This window comes from Lissotriton helveticus, chromosome 1_1 (assembly GCF_964261635.1).
Source record: "Lissotriton helveticus chromosome 1_1, aLisHel1.1, whole genome shotgun sequence".
Taxonomy (NCBI): Eukaryota; Metazoa; Chordata; class Amphibia; order Caudata; family Salamandridae; genus Lissotriton; species Lissotriton helveticus.
Window position 1 is genome coordinate 1,783,921,834 of NC_136057.1, and position 12,026 is coordinate 1,783,933,859.

At 50.0% G+C, this 12,026-nt stretch overlaps 1 long non-coding RNA gene and 1 pseudogene across 1 annotated transcript in view; one reads left to right on the plus strand and one right to left on the minus strand.

Moving 5' to 3' along the window:
• Positions 1 to 7,545, minus strand: part of LOC144765389 (uncharacterized) — a 46,869-nt pseudogene extending 39,324 nt beyond the window's left edge.
• Positions 1 to 12,026, plus strand: part of LOC144752479 (uncharacterized) — a 307,677-nt gene that overhangs the window by 273,643 nt on the left and 22,008 nt on the right. The window lies entirely within an intron of this gene.

The following is a 12,026-nucleotide window of genomic DNA, read 5'->3' on the forward strand; positions in this document are numbered from 1 at the left end:
TCAGACTGATTTGCATATAGCCATGTCTGAACTGGGGTGACAGAGTGGGCTAAAGAACGGTAATGGATTAAACCCAGATCTTTTGACTGGGTGTGAGTGTTTGATTGGTTCAGACGCTCCGTCCATTACCACCCCCTTTTGTACCGCTTTTGGCCGCCATGGGTGTGGCAGGGTGTGCTCAGACGTGAGTCCCTTGCTCACTTTGCCACTGGATTCAAGCAAGCCGGGCTGAAGACGGCTGGAATGCCAGAAACCGGTCCTCGGAAGCTTGCTTCCGGTCCAGGGAAGGCATGGCTTGGCAGTTCGGGCTGGACTGTTTCCATGAGGCACATGGTCAGACTGATTTGCATATAGCCATGTCTGAACTGGGGTGGCAGAGTGGGCTAAAGAACGGTGATGGATTAAACCCAGATCTTTTGACTGGGTGTGAGTGTTTGATTGGTTCAAATGCTTCGTCCATTACCACCCCCTTTTGTACCACCTCTTTGTAAATAGCTGGCAAAATAGTGCATCTTTACTGTAAAGGGCAATTTCTGCTTGAGTTTATTTTTTCTTATATTTAATGCACCATTTCAATATTTGCGTCTATTCCTCTTGCTGCATTGTTTTATCGTCATCTACTAATCACAGATTCTGACTAAACGTATTGAAATCCCCTATGTGCTTGAAACATAGATGATCTTTTTAGTAGCAAGTTATTTGCAGTATTAAAAAGATTTTTATTGCACTTAATATTCATGCAGCGTATACATTGGTCAGGAGACTCTTTCTGGCATGGTATTGAATAAAGATGAAGAAAATTGTGTATAACAGTATGTAGCAACACCATTTGTTCATAACATCTCTTGTGCAAACCCCCCCCCTCCCACAGATCGTTGCCATCCCTTAGAGACGTGAACAGGATAATTCCTACTCCAATCCCAGGTATTCTTCTAATCTTGATCTCTCCCAGCTCACCAAGCTGGCTATTGACTACCCTGAGTCTCCTCTGGACTCCCCTCCCCCAGGGTTGTGCAGTGTTGGACTCCCAGAAAGAGACCGCCGCAGTGGCGTGGATTCCCCTTATTCTGCTTCTGGGTCTTTCATGGTAAATACAAGTGCCTCCCAGGCCCTGGCCCTCACAACTGAGCCGACCCCCACCCCTTCGAGCACTCCTGAGCAAGACCCTTCCCTCATTTCCCGCCCATCTCTCTAGTTCCTTCTTCCAGTCTTACTCGAAGCTCTTTGGGTAATTTCCATTGCCTTGTTATTTTTTGTTTAGCCAGAATAAAGCCCAGGGCCTGGAACCTGCCGTTGACCCATGTTTTGGAGGTGTGGGGGACCAGGCTTAGGAGGCAGTGGGCCAGCGTACAAGGAACAGACCGCTCAATGATTGCCTCCACTGTTTTTGTGACTTCATCCCAGCAATCGTGTAATGTCGGGCATGTCCAGAGCATGTGGAACAACTCAACTCCGAGTTCCCCACCCAGTGGGCATCAAGTGTCATATTTTTTATACACCCCGGGGTGAGGTACTCCCTGTGTAGGATAAAGAAATTAATTACCCTAAATCGGACATTCCTCGATACCTTGGGGGTTTCTGCTCAAAATCTTCTCCCAGTCCTCGTCGTCAATAATGGTGCCCAAGTCAGTTGTCCGGCGGTCCCTCAGCATGGTCAGTGAATGTAGGGCATCCTCACCCATCACGCTATAGGGGCATGTGATCGCTTTAAGTCTGCCTCCCGCTGTGCCAGAGTATCTGCAAGTGTTGTGATGAGTCGGTTCTGAGGGTCCAGCCCTCCACTGCTGTCAGACAGCCTCTGCCACCCCACTATGTAATAAGAAGTGGCTGTGGTAAGGTCCAATCCCTCTCTCAAGTCTTTTAACTGGAGGAGTTCACCGTCTCTGTAAAGGTCCCCTAGTCTAGTTGCCCCTTACCTGCCTGTGCCCAGTCTCTGGTGCCCTCCCAGTGTCCCCCATGTGGCAGTACATGTAGCACTGTCATAGGAGACGTCTTCGCGGGCAGGGAAGGCACCGACAATGTGCCTCAGCTGTCCCTGCCTGCCTGGAACCTCACAGCGCTGTCTTCTCACCTCTCCTCACCGGCAAGCAGACCCAGCGCCAGGCGGGGGGCTCCCACCAGCTCACGGGAGCCCCCGCGAAGGACTCTCCTTCATTTCCTGCCTTGACTCCTCCCACGCCAGGCAACTCTCACTCCTTCCGGGTCGCGGCTGGCAGCGCAGCGGCTCCTCTTTTATCGTAGGCCCCGGGCTGCAGCGGTGATATCGCCGTCTCCGAAGCGCGGGGTAGGCTCCCGCCCGATTAACATACAAACCCCCGGGTTCAAATCTGCACACGGGCTGCCATTAAGCAGGGTGGGCATCCGCTGTGACAAATCAAGTACCACGTGGCAGCGCACACGCGGGGTGGGCACCCGCTATGCAAAATAAAGTACACAGGTGGCCATCATGCGGGGTAGGCTCCCGCAGTCCTCCCAGAGGATTAGCTCCCTCAGGCAGCGCTATAGGTCCCCCACACATAGCAGCCTCGCTCTGCATGCCACCAGCACTCCTCACCTCCTGAGGGTCCTGAAGGTTAGCACCCCACCGGCGCTAGGCAGCCCTACCGACTTCAAGGGCACACGACAGCGCCTCTCTCTCCTGACGTTCAGCACATAGCGCCGCTCACACCAAGCGCTAGTCAGTAGGCATGGAGGGCACAGGCAATCCAACCATAGAGCTTCTCTTCCCCCGGCACTCCACATATAGCACTTGCGATGTGTTCAGTCCCACCTGGGGCCTCAGGGACGACAGGTCGCGCTCCTCACATCCTTCCAGGCGCTAGGGAGCAGTCAGCGCCCAGGTGTAGCACTCACGAGGCGCTAGGGCAGGAGAGCGGCAGGCAGTGCTAGGCCAGGTCAGCAGTCAGTGGGTACTCATCAGGACAGGGCGGTAGGTCCTAGAAACCATCCTCCTCTGTAGCGTGGCACTCCTCCTGTACAGCAGCCTGAACTCCAGCAGGGGGCTCTCACTGGCCCTGTGGCCAGTGGAGGGGTGCAGATGGGCTCAGGCGCCAGCACACAGGCCCATGTGGCGACACCCCCTGGCAGCAGGTCCCCTCTCTCTCAAGTCCAAGCTCTGACTGAGCACATGGTGGCACAGCCCCCCTACTTATACGCCCCTCACCCCAACAAGACAGTGCCAGAAGCTTCTAGAAGCCTCTGGGGAAACTGGTTCTAACTGGCTCCGGGGGAAGGAGTAGAGCACCCTGGGTACCAGGCTTTCCCTCCAAAAGGTGGTATGGCTGGGAACCGAACATCTAGACTGCTAACCCACCACAGTCAGGTGGCACCACACACAGCCATGGCATCCATTTTAAAAGCGACATTTCACCAGGGTGCATTCTTACAATGGGGGGTTAACAAGTGTGCACACCATTGCATAACATTACTAAGGCATCTCACACCACCCATGGCCTATACAACTCTGTACCATGGGGGAAGACATCCTAAAATAGGGGGGGTGAAAAGCGAAACATTTCGGGAAAAGAGCCAAGTCCAACAGTCAGGGAACTCAAGCCCCCACCCCCTGTCAGCCTCTGCATCGTCTTCAGGGCCACTCGTTTGCGGCCGTTGTCCCAGAGAAAAGCTGTCGTAAGGGAGTTCAGCTCAGTAAACCATTTCCTCAGCATCCAAATAGGCAACGCTGTGAAGAAGTACAAAAGGCGTGGGAGTGCCACCATTTTTCAAAGCGCCACCCTCCCAGACACTGACAGTGGTAAGCCTTTACAGAAATCCAAACTGTCTTCAATGATCGTACAGCTTCCCCATATTCCCTTCTAATGAGTCAGATTGATAATGGTATATTTTCACGCCGAGATATCCCTGACAGCGAGGTTCCTACTGGAGGCTTCCCAGACCATCTGGTGGGTCTCTACCCCCAGTCAACAGAAAAAGCCTAGACTTCTGCCAGTTGACCCTAAGACCCGACATCTCCCTGAATTCGAACATCAGCTCAAGGGCTCCCTCCGTATCTCCCAGGAACAGCAATAAGTCATCAGCATATAATGCTATATGGTGAGTATTTCCCCCTATTTGTATGCCGTAGTATCTATTGCCTGTTCTAGCATGACTGGGCAGTGGCTCCATAGCCAGGGTGAACAGTAGTGGGGAGAGGGTGCACCCGTCTTGTACCCTGCTCCACCCCATTAAGCTCTGAAATTATGTGGCCTGTCCAGACTCATGCCAGGAGATCCATATATAACAACTAGACCCATCCCACCTGCATACGTTCCATGACCGCATATAGAACCCCCCATTCAAGGCTATCGAAGGCCTTTTCTATATTGATAGTGAAGACTGTCCCCACCCCTCTCGTTCGCTCCTGTGCTTCCGTTATTGACAGGAAGCGGCCTATGTTGAGCATCGTATTCCGGCTCAGGATATATCCCGCCTGATCCGGGTGGATGAGGGCAGTCATAAATGGCAGGAGCCTTGTTGCTAATATCTTACTTAGTATCTTAAAATCCAGGTTAAGCATGACCAAGGGCCTATAGGCCTTACAGTCCAAAGGGGATTTACCTGGTTTGAGAAAAGGAACGATTAGTGCCTCCAGTGTGGTGCAGGCAAGGGAGCCCTCCGATTCGCCCGCCTCAAACATGACAACCAGTCTATGGGCTAGCTCCTCTATATAAGCGGTATAAAACCCTACAGATATTCTGTCTGTCCCTGGTGTTTTTCCTCTGGCTAGCCCATGTCTATAGGAGCCCCCAGATCCTCCGTGGCCAGGTCAGGAAGCGGCATAATGAAGTCCCGATTGTCTCCGCCCCTTGTCTCATCACACTCTTATACAAGGTAGCATAGAACCCTAGGAACCTCTGGTCATCGTCCTCAACTTCTACGATTGGGGAGCCCCTCTGGGCTGGATTAGCCAGCCAAACTAGCAGGGATCCTGCTCGGTCTCTTTCTTCATGGGTCCGTTCCATATATTGTTTATAATAAAAACACCTCAGCTGCTGAACCTGTGTGGCCACCCCCTCTTTGGCATCCAGCAGGGCCTGGCCCAGCTCAGGGTGCCCAGGGCTTTCGAGTTTAGTTCTTGGTCCGCTGCCTCCAACTCTGTCTTTGTGGTACGTCGGACACCTACGAAAGTTGCTATGCATCTACCCCTGATTATCGCCTTAAAGGATTCGGTGGAGGACAGTTATCGGATGATCTCGTCGGCAGTTCTGAGAGTTACTGTTGGCAATTTCTGGCTAGTTCCCCCCCTGTAACTGGAGCTGTGGTCAGAGTCTGAGTCTTTAGCATTGTCTCCAGTCAACGAGGATGTGTCGCCTATTCCAGAGGCGCTCAGTGAAGTGACCACCGCTACCACTCTTATTTGTTCCTGTCATGTTTCAGCACATTAGGCGGTTGCCAACGACCTGCCCCTCCCTCCGCGTTGTCAACCTCTCCTCTTCGTATGTTGCTCCCTTGCGGTCAGATCAGGATTCTGGGGAGCCTGTTGAACAATCCAGTCCCGCACCTCCTGTGGTGAGTTAAAGAACCGAGCAACAGTCGGAGTCACCACCCTGAGCCGTGCAGAGAACAGCGTTGCACATTGGATCTTCATTTGGTGTAATTTTTTCTTCGCTGTCAAATAGGACGGAGGTTGTCGTTGGACCTCCCTTGAGAACTCTCGAAATATCCTTACCGTGCTGTTTTTGACCACCAGCTGCCTTTCTGCCGGGCCTGTCGGAGCACTTGGTTCCGATCTTTGTAAAACAGCAACCTCGCTTTCACTGGGCTCGGCAGGCCTCACAAAGTGGGGGGGGGGTGCTTATAGGCACACTCTTTGAGCTTGCTTTAGAGTGTAGTATGCTGAAAGGCCTTCTTCCACTACTTCCTCCCGAATCCATTTCTCCGGGTATTCCATCATATTGCCGCCTTCCACTTTCTCTGGAAGACCAATTATTTGCAAGTTGTTGTGGCGGGACCTATTTTCCGTGTCTTCAGCCCTTAATTTGAGTATGCAGACTTGTGCCTCTAACGCTGTCAGCCTGTCTGCTGCAGAAGATAGAGTCTGCCTCATCTCCGCTACCTCAGTCTCGGTTGTGGTGACCCATTCCGCCAGTCGGCCATGGTCTGCCCTCAGGAGCCCCATAACTTCCCTAAGGGTGTCTATCTTGGTTTCTAAAGCCGTCCTGGAGGTCGCTATTGCCTGAAATATATCCTGTAGTGTTGGCCTGGCATCAGGTCCCGCTGTTAAAGGCTGTTGAGCTCTGTTGGGTTACACTCCTCTATGTCCTCCTGAGTTGGGGCTGCGGGTTTAGGATCTCATTTTATGGTAGTTTTCACCATTGCGTCAGCAGCAGTGGGGGGAGCCCCAGCACCACGTGCCTCTCCGCAAGGGTCAGAACACTTCTCAACGCATATGACGCATGGAGGTTGACGTGGGCGCTAGGGCAGATTAGAACCCAGGGTGCCAGTTGTGGTTTCCAGTATCCACTAGGATTACACATGATCTTGAGGAATAGCCTGTAGTTTGGGGCTTCTATCTGTCCCTGATAGCAAAGAAGCTTCTCGTCATCCATAGCATATTCCCTAGGCTCTTTAGAGTCCGTCTCATCCTCAGGTGGGGGAACCCATCTGCGCCCCCCCCCCCCCCCCGCGGCCGGGCACCCACCTACAGCAAAAGGTTCAGAAGGCACGCAGTCTTCATTCGCTTCGCATATTAGAGCGGGGATATTGGGCAACTCACTGAGCTAATTAACAAAAGGCTCTGTAAGCTAGCCGGTCCTGCTAATCCCTCAGCAAAGTGACTTACTGGTGGATGCATCTTGGAGGCAGCCAGCCATCCCAGCACCTCCAGATCTCCTCCCTTTGGAGTCAATCCCTCAGCAAAGTGACTTACTGGTGGATGCATCTTGGAGGCAGCCAGCCATCCCAGCACCTCCTAATCTCCTCCCTTTGGAGTCAATCCCTCCAAGGGTCCCTCACTCGTGTTAGCCGCCCCAGCAGGGCAAGTTCAGACATCTCTACTACTCCAGTGTAGGATAGGCACAAGGATGTGGCCTACATGGGAGTCCCAAAGTCACAGCCGGGCCATAGGCAAGTGCAGTGTAGAGGCTCCAGCTCTGCCTGTGGCCCCCTTGTGGGAGACGGCCTCTCCACCCATCTTCTCTGTCCCAATAAGGACTGCCTGCTGTTAAGTGCGTCTTGGGCGTCTGACGACACGCAGGCCGATCACGATGCCGCAGCAAAGCCCCGCGCCCGTTGTCTCACCGCTGTCCCGGCAGCAGCCAGGCAGCACTTATCTGCTGGAGTGTCACACCTGGGCGGAGACAAATACCACAAAGGGGTCCCAGTGCAGGCGGCGATCCACCCACCCCCCACGGGTGACAGCCCTCACCATTGGCCGGCTCCGTCCAGCCTAGGCTGATAGCTGTCCCTCAGGCTCCTGCCGGTACACAGGCCGAGTGTGCCCCAGCTGAGCCTCTCACTCCCCACCTCACCTCCGTCTCGGCAGCGATCGGGCTCCATGGAAGAGTCACTCCCAGTCAAATTCCATTTCTCCAGGTATTCCACCATATTGCCGGCTTCCACTTTCTCTGGAAGACCAATTATTTGCACGTTGTTGTGGCGGGACCTATTTTCCGTATATTCAGCCCTTAAATCGAGTATGCAGACTTGTGCCTCTAACGCTGTCAGCCTGTCTGCTGCAGAAGATAGTCTACCTCATCTCCGCTACCTCAGTCTCGGTTGTGGTGACCCATTCCGTCAGTCGGCCATAGTCTGCCCTCAGGAGCCCCATTACTTCCCTAAGGGTGTCTATCTTGGTTTCTAAAGCCGTCCTGGAGGTCGCTATTGCCTGAAATATATCCTGTAGTGTTGGACTGGCATCAGGGTCCCGCTGTGAAAAGCTGTTGAGCTCTGTTGGGTTAGACTCCTCCATGTCCTCCTGAGTCGGGCTGCGGGTTTAGGATCTCATTTTCTGGTAGTCTTCACCATTGCGTCAGCAGCAGCGGGGGAAGCCCCAGCACCACGTGCCTCTGCAGGGGTCAGAACACTTCTCAACGCATATGACGCATGGAGGTTGACGTGGGCGCTAGGGCAGTTTAGGACCCAGGGTGCCAGTTGTGGTTTCCAGTATCCACTAGGATTCCACATGATCTTGAGGAATAGCCTGTAGTTTGGGGCTTCTATCTGTCCCTTATAGCGAAGAAGCCTCTCGTCGTCCATAGCATATTCCCTAGGCTCTTTAGAGTCAGTCTCATCCTCGGTGGGGGGGGAACTGAACCCATCTGTGCCCCCCGCGGCCGGTCACCCACCTCCAGCAAAAGGGTCAGAGGGCACGCAGTCTTCATTCGCTTCGCATATTAGAGAGGGGATATTGGGCAACTCACTGAGCTAATTAACAAAAGGCTCTGTAAGCTAGCCGGTCCTGCTAATCCCTCAGCAAAGTGACTTTTATACCACAAAGGGGGCCCCAGTGCAGGTGGCGATCCCCTCACCCCCCACGGGTGACAGCCCTCACCATTGGCCGGCTCCGTCCAGCCTAGGCTGATAGCTGTCCCTCAGGCTCCTGCCGGTACACAGGCCGAGTGTGCCCCAGGTGAGCCTCTCACTCCCCACCTCACCTCCGTCTCGGCAACGATCGGGCTCCATGGAAGAGTCACTCCCAGTCGGGGTTTCTAGGCTGGGCCTTGTTTGGGCCTACACTCCTCCGTCACAGGTAGGCTCAATGTTGCGCCACGCTGTGAGGCTGGTGCTGCAGCTCCAGGTTTCCAGAAATCGGGTCTGGGCAATCTTCTCATCTATACCCCAGCACAACAGAGGCCGCCATTCCTTGACCCCAGGGGTGCAGCCATGCGCCACCGCTGCGTCTTCACTCTCTGCCGCAAGGCCGCACTTCCACAGGTCTGGTCTGTTTTCCTCCGTCTGGATCGCAAGGGGGGGGGATCAAGGGTCCCAGGAAGCGGCCCCCACCTCCAACAGGTGCTCGGCATGGTGCAGCCAGAATCAGGTCAGCGGCAGGCTGATTGCTCCTCCAAGACTCCGCAGCCCAGGGCCACCGTCCTCTTGAGTCGCGGCCTCGTGGCTCCACCTAGTGCCGCCTTGAAATGTTGTTTATCAGCCGCTGCTAAGAGATATGGGGGCACTACTCAGTTCCCCCTGGCAACGGCAGTCCGGTGGGGGGCCTCCAAAGCGGTCTCAGATCGGCAGGATGGCACTGGGTGGGGAGTGGCTGCCCAGAGCCCGGAGCAAAGCCGCCTACTCTGCTGGCCACGCCCCCTATTTGCAGTATTTATTTATTTTATTTATTTAGAGAGTTTTATATAGCGTGAACAAGATCTTTGCAGATAACAGAGCGCTTTACAAAGGCAGGTGGAGGGTAGGGGAACAAGGGGGCATAGTAGGGAGGTAGATCAACATGATCATGTACATAGCACCAATATAGTATATAACATAGTACCAATATAACGTATAGTACAGGTATGAGGTAGCAGGCATAGTTGGAGCGTAGGTCATCAACAAGTTCATGTACATAGCACCAATATAGTATATAGCATAGTACCCATATAACGTATAGTACAGGTACGAGGTAGCAGGCAAAATTGGAGCGTAGGCCATCCACACGCTGTAAATAATACAGAGTAATATTATTATACAAAATAGTATGTATAGTACGCATAGTACAGGTATGAGGTAGCAGTGCATAGTTAGAGCGACGGCCATCAAAACGCTGTAAAAATAAAGAAGTATTAGTTAATGTATCAAATTTGTTAGGCTTCTTCATCTCTGAATAACACCCCCACACCAATTCCTTACCTTGCATTTTTAGCTCTCTCATTGCTATCACACACTTGCTTGTTACTCGTAACTTCCTTATTTTCTTCTAAACCTTTGTCAATTCGGCGTCTAATTAAAAACAGTAATTAGCTGAGTGTAGTGGTCACTTTCAAGCTCATCAGTCATGTTTTACTTACTTCTCTGTTTCGAATTTTACCCTTATTAATTTATACTGACCAGGGTATCTGGTAGCCTATTTGATCAGTCGAGGATGCAGTTCTTCCTCTCTATATTCTTAGAGTCTCAATGTGGGTTCAGCCATATCTCATAGCTAATTGTAGTGTTCTACATTCTTGACTTTAACTCCCTGATTATTGCTAAACAATCTCTCATGCCTCAATATGCATATTAGTGCATATGCCCCTTTTTGTCAAATGTATACACAGTTTTAAGCAAAAGTTACAAACTAGCTGATCGGCCGGGGTTCTGTTGCTTATACTTGCATGTGCCATGACACGGAACCTTTCACATTTAAAAATGATTTTAATACTAGACATGATGCACCCGTGTTCACCTTTTATTTCCAGTGTTATTCTTTTTTTTTTTAATTATCTTTGTGACCATTAAATAGTCTACTCTGTTATTTTTTGGTTTATCCCATACAAGAGCACTATGCAAATATGATCACTTTACTGCAAACAAAAAAACAAAAGTAAAATTTTTTTTAAATTTATAACACCAATAGCTCTAACTTTCACAAATGCGAAACCAATTGCATTGCAAATGCTTGTTACTTTTATTTTTCTGACTGCAAAAGTTAGAGGATTTTGTAAAGTGAACTGTCTTGCAGTCGTTTTGTGTGCACAGCATTTAAATAGCTTGTAAATAAACAGTACAATTGTTACAAAATATATTTAATTAGTTAGAAAAGCACTTTTTTGAAATTCTAAAGTGAGGTGGATTTTAATATGATCAAAACAAATCAGAATACATTACTTGGTGATGTAAAATGATGAATATTTGCTGAAACCAGATTTCCACACATTAGTGTTTGTATCAGTAAAACTGGATGGTAGTGGGAAAGTTTGTGGCCATTTCATTCGAAAATGTCAGTCAGTAAATGACAGTGCGCTACTGCATCATGCTTTGGTGATATATTTATTAAAAGAGTTTTTAAATATGAACTGCGAAACATTCCTGCCCCCGCCATGATGACAATTCTATTAGTGGACTAAGAGGCAAGTCAGGGTTCATAAGTACCATGTATGTGGGCTAGATTTTTATTATACATGGAGCGAAAGTTTAGCTTATGAAATCAAACAAGAGTTTTTGTCCAGCACATGTGCTGAACTCTCATATTTGAAGGTAATCTTGTAAGTGGCAATGATGAACAAGCATTTGCAATGCAATAGGTCTCGCATTACGCGTTTTGAGCAATTGGTATTGTAAATGGCAATCTTTTTTATTTCTGTGTTGGTTTTGAAAATAGCTAAACTAATAGTTTTGTCATTTATAATGCCAATAGTTTCAACTTGCGCAAATGTGACACCTATAGCATTTGTAATGCAATATGTGTTGTATTTATGTGATTTAGAAGTATTGTTATTACAAATAACAATGGCTTTTAGTTTTTTTAAATATTTAATACTTAAATCAAAGTTATTGTAATTTATAATAGCAATAGCTTAAACTTTTGTAAATAACTTATGAAGATTATGTTCAGTGTATTTTATTGTGATGAAAATACAAGAACAGAAGTAAAATATTAACACCTTTTTGTGACATTTGTAATAAAGCTTGAAACATTGAGAAAACATATTTGAACCAGTTGTTGAATGGTGGCGCTGAGTGATGCTGTGGTGGCGCTGAGTGATGCTGTAGCGTTCAGTGATGCTGTGGCGTTCAGTGATGCTGTGGTGGTGCATAGTGATGTTGTGGTGCCCTTAAGTGATGCTGTGGTATTGCTGAGTGATGCTATGGTGTTGCTGAGTGATGCTGTGGTATTGCTGAGTGATGCTGTGGTATTGCTGAGTGATGCTGTGGTATTGCTGAGTGATGCTGTGGTATTGCTGAGTGATGCTGTGGTATTGCTGAGTGATGCTGTGGTTTTGCTGAGTGATGCTGTGGTTTTGCTGAGTGATGCTGTGGTTTTGCTGAGTGATGCTGTGGTTTTGCTGAGTGATGCAGTGGCTTTGCTGAGTGATGCTGTGGCTTTGCTGAATGATGCTGTGGTTTTTCTGAGTGATGCTGCGGTTTTGCGAGAGATAGAGTGAGGGCGA